The sequence below is a fragment of the Dermacentor albipictus genome, chromosome 9 (genome assembly GCF_038994185.2).
Source record: "Dermacentor albipictus isolate Rhodes 1998 colony chromosome 9, USDA_Dalb.pri_finalv2, whole genome shotgun sequence".
NCBI classification, from domain to species: domain Eukaryota; kingdom Metazoa; phylum Arthropoda; class Arachnida; order Ixodida; family Ixodidae; genus Dermacentor; species Dermacentor albipictus.
This window is the reverse complement of record NC_091829.1, coordinates 13,409,629-13,432,210: the sequence shown is the minus strand read 5'-3', so window position 1 is coordinate 13,432,210 and position 22,582 is coordinate 13,409,629. Positions and strand designations below refer to the sequence as shown.

Here is a 22,582-nt window from a genome sequence, read left to right as displayed (position 1 = left end):
GAAACAGACGGAATTCCGTATTATTATTATGCGAACATCCGTATTTTCGCGACGAAAACTATACCCGCATGCTGTCTAAATGAGCATGCACTTGTACTCGCAGAGTTCCATCCAAGAACAATTTATTGAACAGGCGAACTGTACACATTATGAAGACACGTGCAGACTCAGCCTTCTACCGAAAGCTTCAATAACAGATCGTATAGATATACATTGACGCGCACTCTCTCTCTCTCCATATATATATATATATATATATTATTCGGTGTAAACGCTGTGCAGATTATAATACAACATATATGTGTAAGTGGACGAAGTGTGGTGGATACACGTTCCAATCTCCAATGAAAACAAACTTGCACCGCTCAGCTGCTGCATGGTGCGCTGACAATGACATCGGCGCTGTATGTGCATATATATGTATGTATATATATATATATATATATATATATATATATATATATATATATATATATATATATATGTGTGTGTGTGTGTGTGTGTGTGTGTGTGTGTGTGCGTGTGTGTGTGTGTGTTCATCAACACCAGGCGAGCGTCTTTGTGGATCGGGCGGCCAAAATTAATTATTTCAACGTCTCGATTCAAAGCGATGGTCCAACATTGAAGGCGCGATCTCACTCTTTTCATCAATGGAACATCCGTGGTCGTTCACGATCATCAATAGCGCGGCCACAACTCGTTTTTCGGTTTGTTGCTCGTCGTCTTTTCTGTACACCTGTATTTTTCTTTCGGGCATAGCATATGCATATGGGCTTAGTAACGCTGATCATATGCGCAAATATATGCGTGTTCTCGCAATGTTCTCAAATTAAGCGCTTTGTAGTTAATAACGCAGCATATATGTTTAAGTGAATGAAGAGCCGGGGACATACGTGCATACGTAAACAAGCTTGCGGCACTCAGGTGCTGGTACACTGGGAATGACATTGGTGCTCTATACGCCAAAAATTGTGCGCACTCTAAATCAGTACCGAAACGCAGGGAGTGGTATAATGACCGTAACTGCGTTTACATTTGGCAATAAATGGTCTCGAAGGGGACTGGCGGCCTATAGATCCAAGTACAACGGTCGGAGGAAATTTTCGAATGCGGCAAGCAATTAACCCAAGTGTCAAAGAGCACTGCTGAACTGCAATGTAGTTGGTTGAACTCATTCCCATGATATTTACAAAATATCTCGTCTCTGACAATAACTGCCCATTCATTGAGACAAATCGATTACGCATAATCTTCACTGTTCATGTGTTAATTCTTGCGGTAAGATGTAATCGCAAACATTTGGTGCTTCATCTTGAAACAAGACCGGTAAGCGCGCTCGTTCTTGTACGGTAGAATCAAGAACACGAACATGCACCGACATGTATGTAAACTACTGGAAGGTGACTGAAGATGAAGGACCTATTACCGTGCTAGTACTGTGTATACTGTCAAAAAGAAGAAAAAAATATTTCGGAAAGAAAGAATGCCCAGTGTCGAGATGTAACGATTCAAGCTTTATTTCTTTTTGACCTATAGAATGCAACACCACTAGTTCCACGTGCTTTATGCATGGGTAATGTTATGACACAACTCATTATTTAACCGTTCATTACATGCACCAACCCGCCCAAATTATCACTGTACTCGAGCTTATGGACGCATCGCAGTGCACTGCTTTGCACTTCATTGTAGCACAGGGGTTTGCTATCGCCAGTAGCGAATGCTTTGGTTGACCTCCCTGCCTTTCTTCCTTTTGAATTCTCTCTCCCTTTGTATAAAACGCACTAACTTGTGGGAGAGAAAGCATTCTCCTCTTTTAGAATTCAATTAATTGTCAAGCAATTATATTGCAGTTCCAGTAACTAGAGCACAAATGCGAAAACGAAACCGATTCTCTTCGGTTCTCCGCGCTCAGAGTGCGGCACCAGGGGGCAGGGCGCGCTGCGCGTCCGTTGGAGTGGCAGACGGAGATGCACATGTCTAGTCAGCCGGCATTTTTCGAGTCGTGTTGTAAATGTTGTTAATTCGCCGTAAATATCTCTTGATTTGTACTCAAGGGTGGAGCAAGACCCCAAGGAAGAGAGATTGACTCATCGGGAGCGAAGAACAGAAACGATGGATGGTTACGCTGCTTGGGTCTCGGCACGTTCAAATTGGCAAAGTTCCGAATTTGTTGCTGTGTTGTGTCCGCTTGTGCGCTCGTTATTTGCCGTCATCGCTCGGAGATATTTGCGCTGGATGTCTTTCACTTCGTGTACAAAACTCTGCTCGCTGCGGCATCGAAGAAGTTGTCCTGTGTTTGGGTGCACGTATGCGCTTGGACACGGATAGCCTGCTTGCTCTCAACGGGTGTTCAACAGTCTACGCGCGCTGGTAACTTGCTCATGAGGTAAGCCCATTTTAATCTTATTTGTTTTGCATAACGTAGGTGTTAAAATGATGTGTGGTAAGCCGGTGTCGCGAACAGAAATATTGTTTCAAAAGACCACTATGCAACGTCTTAGGGCAAAAATCACGCATGAATGGGGAAAGGATAAAACCTATCTCTTCAGATCGATTCCAGTCGTAGCGCGATTGGCTTGATCGCAATTTCCGTGAGGTACTTCTAACCTTTTGTTCACTCGCGTTAAAAGCGTAGAATAAAACTGCGTTCAGTTGAGCTCTTGTATTGACGCTTGTATTGGCTTGAGAGCATACTGTATCCGATACAAGAACTTCTGTTAAAATACGGAAATAAACGTTCGAGGCAATAGCAGTCGCTCACTACCTGTGATCGTTACTTTCTTGCTTGGGTGCACGTTTTAATTGTGACCGGAAAAAAACGTCTTGCTGCACCGTTTGCGGTGCAGCAAGACGTGTTCCTTCGAATGATGTCTGGGCAGTCACGGCATTCGTGCCACTAAGCAAGCAGTAAACGGGGTATCAGTGCGAAAACATTTGGACATACAAGAGAAGCGAATGGTATCACCATAGACTCTTTTATTTGACGAATAATTCAGTTGTATTACTAAAGCGGAGAGTGGATATGCATGAAAGTCAGATTGTATTGATACTAAGCAAAAACAAGGTAACTTATCATTACTAATCAATCCTTTTCTTTTACTGAAAGGCAAGTTGCTGTTGTGCTGGAGCTGAGAAGAGGTCTGCTGCCTGCAATGGGTCCATCTCTCTCAAGTTATTGCAGTATTATAGCTCTCAAGGTGAGTGGATTTTTTTTTTCTCATAGCTATTTGCCACCTGAATCAGGACCGTTTACTTAGCTGTGTAGGTGATCACTGTTAGTGACATTGGAGTGCTGGTGGACCAGCACTCCTTTATGATTGCAACGCATATGACAGAGTGCAGCTGTGGCAGTATGCAAAGGTGTTAATCTACAAGCCAAATTAGGTTCTTTGAGGTAATATGTTAATATATTGATGACATTGGATTGCGGTCTAGCAGGCAAAAATGCTAAACAAAAAGAAATTTTAATTTGCACTTGGTAAGATGTGCAAGCAATTCAGGCTGTTATACATGAAGTGGGACATTTGTAGATGTCTTCTACAGTGCTGCAGTCCTGAATGGCTTCAGAGTTGAGTGATACCACTATAATTTCTCTGTAGAGCATGCAGCACAGTTTAGCATTGGGGGAGGCTGGCATCAACAGGCGTCTACTTACTGTGAAGTTCAAGTGAGGTGTTACTGTTAGGGTGACTATATATAATTTATGGTTTAATTCTAGTCTTGTGTCAGGCAGACATAGTTTACCCATTTGGTTAAACAATAGAGATGTAATATCTATGTATACAAGTATTACCCATTCATTTATGCCATTTAGACAATGGCAGAAATGCGTGGGTAATACTTGTGTACATAGACAATACATCACTATTGTTTAACCAAGCGGTGCCCCTGCATGCTAAATTTTACAGGGCTATTATTAAGTAATGTCAGCTTTTGTTGTAACATTAAGGCACCTTTTATATTATTACAGATTACCACCATTGTGCACCATCATAGTGTCATATTTACACTAAATGTATTTGACTTTGCTATAAAACCTTGCATAGCGGTGCATCGTGAAATTTTTTTTTATAGTTTCTGGCCTCAGAATGCACTTCACGTTATATTCTTGTTTGCAACAAGGCTATAAATGCAGGTTTCTCTCCTTATGTTTTGTGGCACTTCAAACTGCGGCGAGCTAAACCACTGGGCAGCAATACTGGATACGCTACTGCGTGTGGAGCTGTCTTCAAACACACACAAGGAATACATCATTGCTTTTTAGCACAAAATAACGGACACAAGAAAGACGACAGAACAAGGCGCTACTCTCAACTGACATCACTATATTGCGTCCCTCCTTTGTAGACAGCAGAATCTAGAAGAACATTTGCTGTGAACACCAAGTGCAGGAACCACCAACATCTGATCAAAAAAGCACACTCATGCGACAGAATCCAAAAAAGAAACATATTGAGCACTTTACAAGGTTAAAGAAAGCACACTAATGCACTGTGACCCCAGTGACTGTATGAAGAAAACTTCTGATAACTCTCTGGCGGTGGTATCACGGCCCTTTTTTCAAAATCGTAGCATCACGAAACATTGCGAACCTAAGCGATCCATACCAACAGGCACAGGTTCCCATTTGGCTCAACATTGTAAAATATGGAAGTGCAAAGCCATGTTTCGTGATACTACGATTTTGAAAAAGTGCTGTGATACCACCGCCTGAGAGTTATCGGAAGCTTTCTTCATACAGTCATTGGGGTCACAGTGCATTAGTGTGCCTTCTTTAACCTTGTGCAGTGCTCAATATGGTTTTTTGGATCCCGTCGCATGAGTACGCTCTTGTGATTGGTTGTTGGTGGTCTCTGCACATGGTGCTAACTGCGGATGTTCTTCTAGATTCTACTATTTATAAAGGAGCGACGCAATAAAGTGATGTCAGTTGAGTGTAGCGCCTTGTGCTGGTCGTCTTTCTTGTGTCCATTGTTTTGCACTTAACAAAGTATTTATGGATTCACACCAACTAGCCCGCCAACACATTGTGTTGCGGGCACTTCTGAAGTACTGTCTGTCCAATAACCTTGGTGGCATAGAAGCGCCGTCCACTTCTATGCGCTGCTTTCTGTTTCATTGTGGCATGACATCACATTATAATCATAATGTGTATGTACTTTTTCCAAGAGACCCATATTCCTATCCTTGTGTTGTATTTGCTGTCGCATTATTTATGTGCAAATGACCAGTGCTCCGAGCTCCATTTTATCGCAAGTAAACTACTGGTACCTAAACAGATCTGTATATCAGAAAACCAAAGCTGAACTGCCGAACAGTACCAAGCGGCAGCCTTAGTGCAGTGTCAAGTAGTCAGATTTTATTGGTCATGCAGAGGTACACAGGATAGCTCTTTATTACTTGCTGAATAATTAAGCTGTGTGAAAACTGAGTATATATGTAGCTTCAACCACATGCTATTGGTCATTGCTCCTGACCTCATCAAATGTAGAAGATTATCACGGCATTTCCTATTCTCTTTTTCCTTAATACAGTGGGATTACTGCATGCGTAAGTAGGAAACGGATCACATAGGCAATCAAAAGCCAACATTGTGTAAACTTGGAACATTGATTCTACAGTTTGATGACCCAGAATAAGTAGGAATACACCATAAATGATTGACAATTAACTTTTACTTGACACAGGGCTAAAGCATACAGTAAGCATACTGTATGCTCATATGGTGTCACATCAATTTAAATTTTAGTGTAGCTTTACAGTGTACGCTTCTATTGTTGTATTCTGTCAGAGGAATGATAATGTTTCGCGTGTATAGCAACTAGACTGTCTATATACAGAAGTAAAAATGTGTGAACTGTATTTTTTAATGATTTGATAGAATGTGTAGCACAATAAAGCCATACAATCAACGCACAGTGATGTGACTTTCTCTGCACATGTTGCAGGTTCAAAAAAAGTATGGTGGAAGCTGTTGCCAAGGTTCCGACCAGAAAAGACAGCCAGTATAAAAGGGTCCACGCCACTGATCTCTACTACAGGGGATGAACAGCACATCGAGCGCCCTCGACTGAAGCCGGCTTTGTCCCGGAAGTTGGTGCTTGACAACTTTGCGGCAGCACTTTGTTGCACGGGTGTGTAGCATTTCTTCCCCTAACATGCCTGCCTGATGTGCCATAAACTACCCAAGCAGTGTTTCGAGGTGTCCAGAATTTTTCCATTGTAGTGTCTACAGTGTTGCTAACATAAGTGGCGTGCAATGGAAACACTGGTAAATCAGAAAAAACTTGATGTAAAAGAACACTATCGTATACGGGTTCAGATTGTCATAAAAGTGCTTACCAGACATGTAGAGACCTCCTAAAATGTGAAAAACCACAAAGAAAAGTTTTTCGGCAGCAATATTATCTGATCGCACGCACTAGTTAGTCCACCATATGCCCTGCTTCCAGGACAAGCGACTGCATGACATCGCATTTCCACTGGCTTCACCTGCATCCGGTGCGGTGTGCTGCACCCAGCGAAACATGTTAGAAATCAGTGGTGCACAGTGTTTTCTGTCCCCTTTCTCGACGCCTACTGAACACATGTTAAACTGTTTCCAAAGCAGACAAACAGAAGGAAAGGGTTCTGAACACATTGCATTTTAAAGTGGCTGGTACTGGGTAACGCAAGTACTGTGGCATAGTAGATTTGCACCAGGCAACCTGGGTTCCCAAAAAGGCTACTGTTTACTTGCAAATGGCCAACGTATTGTGAGCATGTTGAAGTTCTTTTTTTATTCTCATCGCTTATTTAGCTAACGGAGACAGCTTTCACAACTGAAGAAGCCTTGGAAGCATGAAACACTTCACAAAACCAGCTTCAATATATCGTGTCTGCATCACAATTTCATGGCTGCATGAGTGAACCCTCTGGTTAACATGTAAGAGAGTTCATGATGTTTGCCATGCATTATCCAGTTTATTTACAGGTCAACCCTATCTTGAGATTTAAGCTGATGTTGCGTTTAGAGAAATTATGGCCGAGAGCCAGCTTTTGAGAATACAGATTGAGCTTGACAGATTAAACGCCAGAACAAGTCGTTGAGGATTTCAGATCAAGAATCTTCAAAGGCCAGTTCATTTAGTGGTGTTAATATTCTGCTCGAAGTTGTTGATTGTTATGTTCATATGGTGCCCAAGCATTGCGGTAACAACTTCACTTGGAGTACATAGCAAGGGTGTATTCAATGTAAGCTGCTGGCTTTTTTTCTGTGTTTTCAAAAACTGGTTTCTTGTTCAGTTTAAATTTTCGAATTTTGCATTGTTTATTAGGTGTTGTGTCTTGTTTCCTTTTCCTGCAGCTTCTTAGTTAAACATCTGAATAGTGAACACAACTTGACCTTTTGCTTGATTGCCTAGATTACATGCCCTCGATGCAAAACAATTTCACTTCAAAACTGCTTGTACCACACTGAAAGAATAACTTGAAGCAGCCATAGCCACCAATAACACGCAAGAGATGATTATGAAAATTTTAATATTGTTTTTTGATCTACAGGGTGTCTTAACTATCGTGCACCAAGATTCAGAAATATGTAAATGCGATGTAACTAGACAAAATGAAGGTAATGTTTGCCATCGCCTGGAGATACTCTGATTATATTGTGCATTCTGCCTAATTACATAATTCTTAATTATTTATTAAATATCTCAAATAATTAAATGAAATGTGTCAATGAAAAGTTGTAGAGCAATATGAAAGCCTCCTGATACACTTTTTTGTTACTGTTACTCATTGTGTGCTACATAAAAGTGTTTTTCCAAGGAATAAGCCTGCGAATACACATAAAGTGTCTTGAGTGGCCAGTCATGTGTCAGTTTTGTGGTGCAAAGCCACGAATACAACTTAAATGGGTTCTTTTAAGAAAAAGACTTAGCTCAGCAAATTATCTTTCTTTGTGCAGCCTGTGGAGACAAGGTTTCTTAGACATGGCCGTGGCCCTCAAGGAAGATGCCGAGGCCACAGGCAGTTCCTCCAGTGACCGTGAAAAGGTCCCCTGGGGCACAAGTCTGGTTTGGCACCCCCACCTTTCTCCTGCAGCTTTTCTGTCTACTTAGCTAACCAGGTGGGTCAATGATGGCAAAGGGAAAAAAAGAATCAACAGCATCAAACGCAGAACTTGCTCAAGCTCAATGCATTTTTGGTGTGAAGTTTTTCCCTTATCATTTATCAAAAAAACGGGTAATAAGTATATGATATGGTCTTCATACGGACACCTCTTTCCCACAGAGAATTAGCAGTAAAAAAAGCAGCTTATGAAGGCTTGAATATTAGCTAGGATGATGTGGCATAGATAGGATAATGATTATGAATGTTTCTAATGAAGGCAGTGGTAGTAGAGTGAATAATCAGAGTTTATATACAGATTGAAAGACATTTCGTTCCAATGCCAGAATTTTAAATCATCCCAAATAATTCTTGCATTTTATAGTCTTCATTTTATAGTTCTTGATGCTTGCTTCTTGCTGACATCATTCTTATGCTGCATAATTCACCTGTTATAAATTCCCTATTTCCCCCATTCAAGCAACTTTACATTGATCATAAGAAACCTCGTAGATGAGTTCCAGAAACTTGCTGATGAGATTAGGGGGCGGCGTGTACCCCAGGCCGCTTTCAAGGGCCTCATATCTTGCAAATGTTAGAAATACTCCTGCTAAGCAAGTTCTTGGTGTCATACAAGGTTATTTGCGAATACGAATTTGCCTAAATTTAGAAAACAGCCAATATAAAAAATGTCAAGCGATATCGCTGGCGATACACACACACATTCCAACTGAACTAAATGCAAATAAATATAGCACCAAATGCAGAATCATTGGCATGATGCCATTCTTTCAGTGGAATAAAATCTGTCCTGCATTGTAAATCTGGAATCCTTTATAATCCAGACTACTAAATACTTATGAGGGTTGTAGCGTAAAATATGCATGTATTTATTTCTCGTTTCTTTACTTTAGGACCCGATAATGCTAAAACAGCAGTGAAAGAACTGATATCACAGTACCTAATACTTTATATTGCTCCAGAAATCCTTTTCTCTGCCGATCGCAGCATTCGACACTAACAAGAAGGCACATAACACTTAGGGTGGTGCTATTCACTTTGATTGTTTGGGAACGAAACCCATAATGTACATGTTATGGCCCTACGTGTCATTACGTTTGAACAACAAAAAGGTTGGGGGTTTGCATTTTGCAAAACTGCATGGAGGTTTTCACTGTGTGCATATAAAATTAGGAACCTTCCCAGCTCATACTAAATGCATTCTCCAAAGCTTTAGGTTATACAGGTGCACTACTTTACACAGAACACACTCTTTTCCCTCGTCACGGCTCACACTCTTAGGCAGAGTTACACCCTTTGAAGTGCCCCTTCTTCCACACAACGATAATTGTCATCTGCCTTTATGCATTTTCTTTCTTTAACGCTGCGAGCCCTGTGCTTTCCAGTAACGAACGGCATGCGCGTTATCAGCATGATAGCATTCCCGACAACAAAGTAGCGGGCGTGGCGTCTTCAAGAAAGGAAACGCATCGAGGCAAATAACGATTATTGTTGTGTGGCAGAAGCGGCACTCCAAAGGGTGTAACTTTGCCTAAGAGTGCAGGTGGTGATTCAGATTCTTCAAAGGTGTTTCATTGTATGGGATGGCACATCGCGCTTCACTTATTTGCAGAATATTGCATTCCAATTATGTCATATGAGATAAATCCATTAGAGAGCTTTAGCTTGCCCTAAATTTATTACAGCTGTGTACTGGTAAACTGGCCGCAGCTTGCAGTGCTTGTGGAAAAACAATTGTAACTGCCATATTATATGTAACTGCTAGTGCACAGGCATAGGCAGCAGCAATGGTTAGAGTACACTTGTTTCTTCTATTCTGGGGTATGCATCCTCCACCAGAAAGTAGTTTTTTTCGTCTTCCTCTTCTACCATATTGGAATGTGAAATGGGGTGTAATTTGTAGGATATACTCTTGCATAAACTTAATGAGCATTTATTCTCGTCTGTGCCACAGATCATTGTTGCTACCACTGTAAAAGCAGGGTGCCTGTTTACAGCACCCATAGGGAACAATCTGTGAATCTTTAACGAACAGTAACGATAATGAATAATCGAATAATTTTTAGTAATTTTCAACAAATTTAGCACTCTTTGCTTTCCACTACAGTGTTTTTCAAACTCTAATATTGGCACAAGGTTTGAGTGCAGGATGTCATTTTGTGTGAAAGAGTACACTTGTGCGCATAACACCTCATCGTCAACATTCTGCTGCACAGAATGTCATTAGCTTTTGTATGCATTGGTCACTATCTCACAAACCGGTTGCTCCTTTGTTAGTTGGAATGTAGCATTTATGTAAAGCACATTTGATGTTCTAACAAAAAGCATTGTGCCCTCTTATCCCCTAATTCTCCTCACTTGATGCCTAGTGTTGTAATAGCATGGTTGACACCATGAGAGTCAGTGTGGTGAATAATTGTCTGGTGGAGTAGGGGGTGTACGTTAACTTAAGCAACTTTTCCAGACGACTTGAATCAGTATTGTGGAATGCTGGTTTTTTTTTCAATCACTGTTACCTAGTTTCACTTTGGTTGTGGCAACAAGTATAATGTAGTTCGCTAGCACTCCTGCCAACACATATAATGTGCAGGCATCTGTGTTGAAAAAAAGACCAGCTAATGGTTTGCCAGGAGCTAAGGTCCATTTAGACCATTAAATTTTGAACTTACACCGGTGGAAATAACTGGTGAATGAAAGCACACCCAGGAGAACTGAAGCAAGACTGCGAGTCGGCCTAGTTGGAACAAATTCATCTTGAAACTTATTGTGCGCAACAAACAGGGACGAAGAATAGAAGAAACACAAGGATGAGCGCTTAACATTGTGGTTCTTCTATTCTTCGTCCCTGTTTGTTGCGCACAATAAGTTTCAAGATGAGCAGGAGAACTGACCATAATATTTTCTTTCATTATAACACCGCTGAAGCTTTGAACTGCATTTGAACTGGCTTGTTTAAAAAATGACCCATTTCCTTGTTCAAGTAAGACAAAGGTTCCACAGGAAGACAGAAACTTGAAGCCGTCAACAGCAGCATGAATATAAACAGCACTCGACGTTTTGCAATCTTGCACCTGGTTATATTATCCATCCCATTTTTTTCCACAGGCTGTTCTTTACTGTTTTATGGTCATATCCAGTTTAATTTTAATGTCCCTATTTTTTAATATTTGGTTAATATATACTTTCTTCATCGGCTTGCAACAAAATATATATTCATAATATGCCTTCATTTACCATTTGCAGTGATCTTAACCAGATGCATCTTGATACAAAATTTATTTTCCTTAATTCTTCGTTTTCCTTTTTCAAAAGTGCAAACTGTTTATCTTGATACCTATTTTGTCTTCTGGGAAGATTGGTTCTACTGGATTAATGACTGCATACATGTGTACATCGTTTTCTGTTTTGGTCACCCCTACTCTTGGCAAGTACTGACAGCATTGCTCATACCCGCTCCATCACGATCACCACTGCTAAGCACACCCTTCCTTCCTTTATTTTAACACTTTGGCTTCTCTTGACCTATTATATGCACCAGTTACTTCTCCCCCAATGAGGCTAGGGGCCAGTGAGATATGCACAATCCCACAACACAGCCAAGGAAAACATTTGCTACCCTAATGACAAGCACCTATGTCGAAATTTTGGCTACAGCAACATCCCTTGTGCCAGCAATGTTGATCTACTTACATGTTTTTCTAACACAGAAGTTACTGCTTTCTCGTGTTCTGTGATTAAACTTTTTTGCCGCTTTCTTTAGGATGGATATTCACGAAGACTATTTGTTTCTCCTAACAGCAGCAAGTTTATCCTTGCAAGTGTTTGGAGTCAAGAACAACTTTCACCAGGAAGAAGTGCAAGACGAGTGATTGAAGAAAATAAAGTTGCTTCTGTGATCTAAGAACTTGAGGACTGAAATGTTGCACCTTTTTGTGTATATGCTATGCAGTGCATTCATATCACAAAGTGCAAAGTGTTTTATCTTTGCAGCCATGTCAGTGTGTTGGCAAGACAATTTTCTCAATGGTGACCTGCTGCTTTGACTATGAGCTGCCTTCATGACATTTGCATTAAAGGAGATGTACTATCGTGGACAAAAGTACCCTGGAAGTGCGAGCGTTGACCAAATTGCATTTCTGCTCAAGACCGCTGAAAACAGTGGGTCACGTATGCACATGCTGAACGCAGATGGTGGCACGGCTGATCCCAGCAAATAGCACACCAATGAAATTCGGTCGACTCTCGCACGTCCTGGGCAATTTTGTGCCCGATGGCACATTGTTCGAATGGATATGCTCTGCAAGATGAAATACGGGAAGCACCTGTACTTTAACGGTTATAGTACAGATTCAGAATACAGAATCTTCCGTTTTCTAGATACAGAAGCACTCGTATCTTGTATTACGGTCTCCTTTTTTACAGTTGTCCGTTCTACGGAAATGACCGTTCTTAATTTACGGAAGAGTGTTCGGTCACAAATTACCAGCAAATTTTCTGTAAAGTAAGGCAAATTTTTTTTACAGTGTAGACGGATCCGCAGGCTATTCTTTCTTGGAAGTGTCTGGTGCTGGACCTGTTCGTACTGAGCTTGACAAACGACGAAATCCAGCCTTCGAAGACGCATGCTCAATAGGAGAGAAAAGCACAACCATATGCGCTGGGACTAGCAACATAGTTTAATGAAACACTTTGGTCACTAACTATATTTTATATCTGTAGCACATTTGGTGCTGTGCGCATGCTCTCTATGGTTTCTCTTGCGTTGTAAAAATAATGAAATCATTATGGTCTTCATTGCGTAGTTAAACTTTCATTTCATTTCATTTATTATACCCTCAAGACCACAAGGCATTACAGAGGGGAGTGGGGTAAAAAAAAAGGTTACGTAACAATGAAAACAAAGAAGTCAGCAAGTGATGTAGTCATAGACATGTGAAGCCCGAAGCGATTGTGTTGATTATGGCCGTACGAAATTGTGCCTAGTCTTCAATAGCAATCAACGCGACGGGAAGGTGGTTCCATTGTTGACACGTCCTAGGAAGAAAAGACTCATGACAAGCTCTAGTGCGACACTGCAAAACTCCAACTTTGTGATGATGGTCAATGCGAGGAGAAATGTAGGTTGGGGATGAAATAGGATTATCGCGCAGATATGAATTATGGAAGCATATCTTATGAAACAGAGCCATGCGAGAGCATTTGCGGCGAGCAGAAAGTGGTGGAAGTTAGAGGATGTTTTTAATAGAAGTTACGCTAGCCGTGCGGTTATAATTGCTTAGGATGAAACGCGAGGGATTATTTTGAACACGTTCAATAGACTGGATTAGTGTCTCTGCATATGGGTCCCAAACTGACGAAGCGTATTCCATTTTACTCCTAGTTAGCGTCTTGTACAAAATTAATTTTAATGATGACGGAGCGGAAGAGAAGTTTCGACTGATATAACCTAACATGCGATTACTTTTATTGATTACGCTGTCGATGTGTAAAGACCAGGAAAGAGTAGAGGTTATATAGACACCTAGGTATTTGTAGGATGTAACTGCTTCCATGGCAGTATTACTAAGGTAATAGGTCGGAAGAGGAAGTTCACGGGGGGTTAGACGCATGGTTTTGCACTTAGATGGGTTTAGTTTCATTAACCACAAGTCGCACCATCTACAGACAGCGTTAATGTCGTTTTGCAGAATGTTAGTATCATCGGCGTCAGAAGTTTCACGAAGAATAACGCAATCATCGGCTTCTTTTGTGTGTGTAACCGCTTTACTTTATTCGTTGTTATTGAGGAAGGGGGGGGGGGGGGCTGGAGGTGGCGGGTGGCGCATAGTATTTTTCGGTCGAGCTGTATTCACTGTTGCAACATAGAGTCAAGGAACAAAATGAACAAGGGTGCTCTCTCTCGCTGCTTATGTCGAACAGCTGCAGTAGGATCTGTATTTCCAGGCTATCTTTCATTGCACGAAATCGAGTTTCTTGCTGAGCTGTTCATTGAGCTCATGTTTCCTCTAATACGATATCTATTCGATATTCATCATGGGTAAAGTCGTGAACGAAAAATCTTAGGCATAAGCTTAAGAGACCGAAAGACACTGGTGGGGATTAGAGAGCGAACAAGGCTTAGCCGATATCGTAGCTGACAATAAGGACATGGAGCTGGGCAGGTCACGTGACACGCACTGCGGGTAACCCGTGGCTCGTTGAGAGGCACAGAATGGCCGCCGAGAGAAAGAAAGTGCAGTCGAGGGCGTCATTCATTTACGTGGTGTGATGAAATTCGGAAATTTGATGGCGTAAGATGGGGCCAGCTGGCGCAAGAGCTGAGTAATTGGAGATCGCTGGGTGAGGAAATTGTTCTGCACTGAAAATAAGTGGGATGGCGATGAGGATAATGATGTGTTAGGGGCTGAGACTAAAGGAAATCACTGTGCTTTGCAGAGGAGTATGTTTTAACTGCTTGTTTTTGCCTCTTTTCTCACTCCTTCACGCTTTCTTCGTGCTTCGGCCTACACTGTATAGAACCGAGCAAAATGTTCGTGCAATTTGACTGTTGTACGAACTAAACAAGAACATTTATTGATACACGTAATGTACTGCATCGCCCCTTCAGGATAACGAGGGTGGGAGGGGGGGAGTAATTTCACTTATTTCAACTTTGGGACATTTTTTTTTTCTCTCGCCTTTAGCCGGTGCATAAAAAGTGAGTTTACGAGCCCATGCGAGTTGTGATCTCATATGTGTTAACTTCGTTTGCAGAGCAGAATAGAAATGCAGTAAATGGAGGGTGCCCGTGGGTGTATTTTTAATCGTGGTTCTGGTAAATAAAGCACTTTGGAATTTTTTTTTGCTAGTGGTGACACTGATTTGGCAGTGATGACCGAAGTCGGGCCTACGACCTCCCGCTGAGAATCAGAATCCCGCAGCCGACTGCCACTATAGGAGGGTTACCGTGGTCCCGTCCTTAGGTCATCCTTGATGATACCACACACTGGCAACCCCGAGAACTTCCACGAAGTAACGTAAGTTCTGACTTGCTGGTATTTCATACTCGGCTAATAGCACACGAAAAAAACGAAAAACAGACAGTACAATCGTTTGTGCCTTTTGCGCACTCATCTGCCGACATAAAAACTAGCTGTACGGCTCACATGCAGTTATGAGCTATTCTAGTTTGTTCGTTTTTCTCTCCTTCGATTTATACCAACGGCGAGCATCATTGGCTAGGCGCTTTAACGCTGAACGTCTCAATCGGTCCGCGGAGCTCGTTGCCAAGAGACGCTTTGTCTGATTGGACGCGCGTATGGGAGCCAAATGGCGGGATAGTACAGAACAGCAGGTAAAGTCAAAAAAAGAAAGTCTAGAAACAACGGAGCGAAATGTGAGAGGCAGCCTGAGCTCGCTCCCACACACGCCCCCTAATTGCCCTCGCCGCCGGGTGACATCCGGTGAGTTCCGGTACCACCCTGACTCTGGTCAGTTTGGCTTCACGCGACACAAAAGGAGAATAAGCGATGCGAAAGAGGGATGCGGTTAATTGCTTCAGCCTGCGCACAGGGCCAATTGGATTGCCCGAGACTGTCTCCCAAGGTGTTGTCTCCGTCCTAGCATGCGCGACGATAAATGAAGGGATGGCAGACCGCTCGGCGGGTCTCCACTCAATCTCGCATTGCTTCTTCGAACCGTTCCCCCAAGGAGGTCACGTTCCCGAAGTGCGTATGAACACGATGTTGCGCAGCCGTCAGTGGGCGAGCAGCTCATATTCCGCTGTGTCACACGTGGGCCGCCTTCAGTTCCGTGAAGGTGCGGGACGATATTGTCACGCGTACGTTGTTTATCTCTTTTTCGCTGGTGACTCTTTTGTACCAGAATACCGCTGCTATCAAAAGTTAATAGGGACACTGCAATGTGAAAACTTCCTGTGCGTTGCGCAGATGTGGAGGGCAGAAATTGAAGAAAATATATAAGCTTCAAGGACACAACAAAATAAATTGAACATTTAATCATTTGTGACGAAAATGTGACTGCAACTCTGTACTCGCGCCGTTGAACGAAGCGTAACGTTACTTTGAAAGCCTGCTCAAGAAATTAATGCCCACGCCATCCAGCGTCAAGCACGAAAAGCGATTTAGCCGCAAAAGTATAATGCGTGGTTCCGACCGAGACGTCCTACTTGCGTCCTATGCAAGGCGCATTCAAGTGCCGTCGTGGCCGTCACCATCACTAACCGATATTGAGCCTCCTTCAAGATTAAGGCTTCCCCCGGATGTATGATATTTGCCCCGTGCTTCGCAGCATGACCCACCCGTCGTCTGTTCATATCGTTAGCTCATCGTTTCATTTAATCCTTTGCAAGCCATTGGCACTCGTTCCATCAGTCGAAGGAAGACAGCTGTCTGGGTAATTACAATACAAGTAGCACCTGTAATTTAGAGCGGACGTCTGACTGTTTCCTTTAATACGCGCTGTACGGGTTGAAGGAAGCGAAGTGGTCACTTACCTATTATAAATTAAAAGTATGTCTCTTATTTCACTAATAATTTTCAATAATAATAATAATAATAATAATAATAATAATAATAATAATAATAATAATAATAATAATAATAATAATAATAATAATAATAATAATAATAATAATTTTCAACAATAATAATAATAATAATAATTTTCGATAATATTAATTTCAATAAGTTTTCTTATTTCTAATTGTTTTTTTATACACATAATAAAAAGCACTTCCTGGCTACAGTGATTGTTCTGTTCTAGAAATTTCGTTGAACCCTTCAGAAACGAAGAGAGATCGAAATTGTTTTCATATCTTCATTATCCTATAAGATCTTCCGATTAAGATGTAATGCCGACGTCGAAACTCGTAGAAGTAAACCAGTAATCTGTGACAACCGCTAAGAGATCAGGTGGGAAAATAGTAAGAGAAATAAAACTAGAGCACAAATAGAGGATATCGCGAGCGATGAGCATTCCGGACAGGCTATAGAATATCTTGTAATACGTAAAACGCTTTGACGTCATATCGCACGCAGCTTAAGAACCACCTTTTGCGCCCCATCAATGTTTCTGGTATAGCGTGTGACGACTACTGTTACGTGGTCAAGAGCATGGCTGTTTGAACAACAAAGTGCACTATCATTTAGCGAGTGGAGTAGGAGTGCAGCATGCTCAAGATTATGCAGGTAATGCGCCGTGCTTTTTGATAAGTTGGCTGAGCGATGCATGGCCATCTATACAAGCAAGCAGCGCTTTTATTGGAAAAAGTATGAGTTATGAAAACATGCACAGTTCTGCGATTTCTCCTTTCATTCCACCTGAATGCTGTTCATCCGAATGCCAGCATTGTAATGCGACCTGCTTAAGAGAGAGCACAAATCAATCCTGGCACGTGAAAATGAATCGCACGAATTGATCTGTTGCGGGATTGGTGACATGGACGTTCGCGCACAGATGCAATGAACACTCGCGCAGAACACTCTTAGAAATATTTACACCCTTTGGGGCGTATCTTGTCCCACAACAATAATCGTCATCTGTCTTGCCCGCATTTCCTTTCTTTAACGCTGCGAGCCCGTTACTTCCCAGTCACAAACGGCATGCGCGTTATCAGTGTGATGCAGCTTCTCGAAAGGAAAGTAGCGAGCGCCGAGCTTTCAAAAAAGGAAACTCGGGCAACACAGATGACGAATATTGTTGTGGGACAAGGTAAGCCCAAAAGGGTGTAAATATTTCTAAGAGTGAAGGAAAAAAAGCAATTAAAAAGAGATTACATTTCGCTTAAACGGCGTTTCCTCTGGTGATATCGGCTTAGCGACATTTTTCTCCGCAGCTTATCCCTTCATCCCTTAGTTGAAGAGAAAAAAAAGAAAGCGTGCTGAATTTCAACAAATTGAAAACTAGGAAAGGCACAGAACAAGGATGAACACTTCACTTCTGTAGCTGCCGTGTAAATCGATACGCCTGACCGAGTTTGCTGTATCCTTTCTTCTAATCGTCTGCTTATGAACGCTACTTCTGCCAGAGCCAAGTCAGGAGAGCAGGCGGTAAATGAAGTTGAGAATGTTTCCTGCAAGAGCGCCGCAGCTGCCCGATCGTATCCAGCGCAGATGTTGCTTCGTCTCTTCGCACAATGTCAAAACAAGCACTATTTTATTAAGTCTCTCCCTTTACGCTTTCTTTTTTCAGTTTGCGGAGGGGAAGTGCGTTGTACAGCTTCTCTGTGTTCGATCGAGTCGAGTCTCCTCTCGAACTTGTACACCTTGAATGATGGCTGCGTTTCTTCACAGAAGGCGGCGGGCGAATCGAACCAGCCGAAAAACCTAGCGCGCACTTTTGTGTCCGGCAATCGTTCGTCTTGTGACGTTTACTTTTTCTTTCTTGCTTTCTTTTAAGAAGTAAAGCTCGGTGTAGCACATAACGTATGAGCCTTCAGATTTGCTCCGACCTGGCAGTGTCTCCCCCTCCGGCCTTGTTCTTACTTACGAATTATTCCTTCGACAAATACGCGGCATTAGACGCGTCGAACTTGGTTATTGTGCTTTCCCTTACCAGTACCGTGCAGTGCCTCTGAAGCCATAGGGGTGGCTCCTTGCAGAAACTAGATTCACAGACGCGTTTGCACATGCGTGTGCGAATTGAATCGACCTTTTCCAGAGGAATGAAATTCTACGATTTCGACCAGGAATATTCAATTCACATTCAAAACTTAGAGTATACGCGCAACCCTAGCTGTCTACCAATTAGGTATGCCTCTCATCATCGCAATTTTTTCGCGAACACTCCAGAAGCTGGTCATAGCTCGAATAATCCTATTTCGTAACCAAATCGAATGCGAATGTTCAAAAAAAGAATGCGGGGCTTCGAATTTTAAACAACCTAACGCAGGAAAGATACATGCTGATAAAATACAGCCGAAAAATTGTATTTTAGTTGAAATGTTACATGTTTAGATATGTGTCAAAATGGAGAGGAAGGCAATCAAATTTTCTGGTTGGATGAAATGCACGCATTCGGAGTGGCTGGTGTGTTGACTTTTTATCGTGGCACGTAGGCTCCAGTCAACTTAGCATCACTGTATGTTCGACCATAGTTCTTTGTTCAAATAGATCGAACATCAGATTTTCCAATAGAACGCTGAAGTTTTAAAGAGAAGTATTCCATTTGTATTTGCCATTTAGAATGCGCGCAAAGCACCGGCTGTCTCATTATGGCTAGATACGCGTCTCAACACTGTACATTCGTCGAAGGAGCTGTTACACTGATCGTTTTTAAAGTAGGGAGAGGACCGATCACGAAAACGTTATTGAAGCTTTTGCTTTATGCTTCCTCAACAACCACGTCTACACTTTCCTCCTCATAAACACTCTGGTCCCTTTAACGCCGACTGTAATATTTTTATTGCTTTATTTATGTCATGAAACCGCCTTGCTGAAGAGCAAGGCGGTTTCTACTACTAATGCTTCTACTACTAAAGCTACTGAAGCTCCACCGAGCTGCGTTGCCCTTTGCGTCGTTGGCTGTAGCAATTGGTCATTTCACGAGCGCAGTCATTGAGTAACTGTCATTACGCGGTGGCAACCTTTTATCGACCACTTGTGAACTTCTTAGGAAGATTTGTTGGCCCGTCTGGAGAAAGTAGATGCGTTTTATTAAGCTGCACAATTCTTCGGCCACAATAACAATATCACTAGAGACTGCCTATAATGCAGCAGGCCGTACAGACGGCAGAGTTTGTGCATGTTCGTTGCATATTGGCGCAACACTTTAAACAGGCGGGACCGAGCGTAGATTTAAACGAGTGACACAGAGTCCTTCGACATCTTTGCGCTGCACTGCCATGTCTATATTACGCGGGGTTTCAACAAATAACATATTTATTATGTGTATACAAGCCATAAATGCAGAAGACCCGTAAAAATTGTCAGCTTATGGCTTTACATTGTTATTGTGCTACAGAATTTTAATGTATTATATACAAACCAAGAAGAAAGTCTGTCAGGAAATGAAGCATTCAATACGATTCGTGTAGACAGTTTAAAGACCGCCTAAATATGTATTCAAAAGTAGTTGTAGACATCTCCAGTGTTCACAGAACAGCATGGATTTCAGAAGAACCAGCATGAGGTGCGGCTTTGAAACCCATGTTTTTCCTTCGCATTGCGTCACCGGCTGCGTGAATTTCTTTTCTCTTAGCTTCACGCGACAGCCGGTAATCTCGTCGTATATCGTGATCTCGCATCCAGAACCCGTTTACACGCGAGATTTCAAACGGGGCACTGATGCTTTCTCCCGAGTCTGTTCCCATATATATTGCTCGGTCGATGATGCCAGACTTCGACTTCCAGTGAGGTGAAAACGACGAGAGAGGGTGGTAGAAAAGAATATAAGTAAGATTTGGTGAACACGAACCAAACCGTAAAGGGGGAGTAGGGGGGTTAAATGGCGAAAGAAGCCGTTCCAGAGACGAGTGATGAAACAGGCAGCCAGCCAGTGTCACTGTTTGTTTTATTCACATGCGCCGTCGAAGCCATCAAAACAATAATTCTCGGCTATCTCCTAACTACATGAAGACCTTTAGTGGCCTCAGATTCAGGTTTAATGGGGTTTGGGGATCTGCTCCGGCTCTGGGGTGTGACAAAATCATGAACATGCAGCAGCCTTCTCCTAGCAGAACCAATTATCTATATTTGTTTTTCTTTTTTTATTCTGTAAGCACTCTGTCCTGATTCTAGATAACGTCCTTGTCCATTCATTTCTTTTTACTTTCTTTCTTTCTTGGCGTAACGAGTCGACTTCGTGCCACTGTGAACGTTGCATTAGTGCTCCCCTATGTCACGCAACCCCGTAGCGCGAAATTTCTTTGACTCCAATGATTCACGCAAGTGATGCGAAGGTGTGCCAGAATTAATGGACAGGAACATGCATTTAAAGTGTCTTATTATACTCGTGTTTCACGTGCGGCGAGACTTTCCGAACCTGTGGTGCCACTGCTTAGATACCGCATATACTCGGTTCTACTCTGTCTGTATATGATTGTGCAGGATGTAGAAGCTAGAGGGTATAGTGTTTCCACATAAAGGCCCATTGACGAAGTTGGTCTCGCACAGTTCCCAACAGAGCAGTGTCCTGGGATATGTACTGTAAGGCATCGCGAATAGCCAGCGCAAGAGGCATACAGCCAATAAGTCCATCGTCTTTTAAAGCCTGGATCACCTTGTAGCGGTCCCCCCCTCCCCCCCCCCCCCTTCTCCTACGATAGAAACACATTTCTGTGCTTCTGCCCACAGCGCAAGGGTTGTGACAGAACCAGTATTTGGGCTGTTGATGATGGTTAATTTTTTTTATTGAAGTACCGTACGGAATAGCCGAGGCAAGAACAAACAAATGTTGCTGTTGCGCCCATAAATTGAAGAGTGGTGGGTTGTCTACTTTGTTTCCTTCTGTCACGTCTATTCAACTTGCCGATTCAATCTTACTTCTTCGGGATCGCTGCAAATTATAAGTTGAGGCCACTAAGTTGTCTCACTTGCACACTTATTCCGCAAATTCTTGGGACGTTTCCTGGTTACTACATTCCGAATGTGTTCTCTTTGGTTAAACTTGTATACAAGAATTTCCTGAAAATTATTTAACTTAAGCTGCTTTTACGCGAATTTATACGGCATTACTCTGCCCATGAACATCTTTTTAATATTGCCACGGGTTATATTGCATGCTCGCTTCGTATTCTCTTACATAACATTTTTAAATAGACAGCGAATGCATTTTATCTCAAAGTAATTGTTCTTTCTTTACGGCGACATTGTGGACATAGCGATGACTACAGAGGTCGTCTTAACCGTAAATCACAGAATTTATTGCCTTCCTTCGCAAGAACGACTTCACTGCGAATAAATGTATATACGCTGCAGCTTATTACGCCCCTCCCCCACCCCACCCCTCCTTCTTTCTTTGTGGTAGCACACAAATATTCTAAAGTCAGTTACGTAACGACGTGGATATTTCCTCGGCTCACCTTTAAGAGGCCACCAGAAAATCTGTGCAGGAAAGTGCACTTAAACTACAACGAAGAGAGTGCTTTGGCTGTGCGTAAACCCAAAATTAGATTAGCGAAGCTTTTCACGCCATTAAATGTCTTCATTTTTTTCTTTTAGGTTTACATTCACATAGTCGATCCCCCATCCACTTCTCGTTGCATCATCTCACTAAAAGAGAAATATTGCTCTTGGCTATTCCAACAGCGGCAAGCAGTTTTTATTACGAAATCACAAGTTCCGAAATACTTCCCGAGTTGTATTTTGCTTAACTTAGAACAGTAATATTTTTTTAGCATTCGCGTAAAACCTAGACCCTATCGCTTTTCTTTCATGACCCTTCTCTATCCCCAAATGTGAAGCGGAAAGAAAATATGCTTGTCATGCTTTCACTATTGTACTCAACGCGAAAAACTTAGCGTGATGAA

General features: G+C 42.1%; 1 protein-coding gene and 1 long non-coding RNA gene across 3 annotated transcripts in view; one reads left to right on the top strand and one right to left on the bottom strand.

Moving 5' to 3' along the window:
• The window catches only part of LOC135903751 (pyrokinin-1 receptor-like), a 407,309-nt gene that overhangs the window by 11,915 nt on the left and 372,812 nt on the right, over window positions 1-22,582 (bottom strand). The gene's annotated exons all lie outside the window — the stretch shown is intronic.
• Window positions 539-12,019, top strand: LOC135903619 (uncharacterized). 2 transcript variants are annotated; one of them, XR_010564866.2, is made up of 5 exons: window positions 539-2,389; window positions 3,110-3,200; window positions 5,952-6,137; window positions 7,952-8,113; window positions 11,917-12,019. It is a non-coding gene; the product is annotated as an uncharacterized lncRNA (long non-coding RNA). The 2 variants fall into 2 exon arrangements; XR_010564865.2 differs by having other exon boundaries at window positions 11,914-12,019.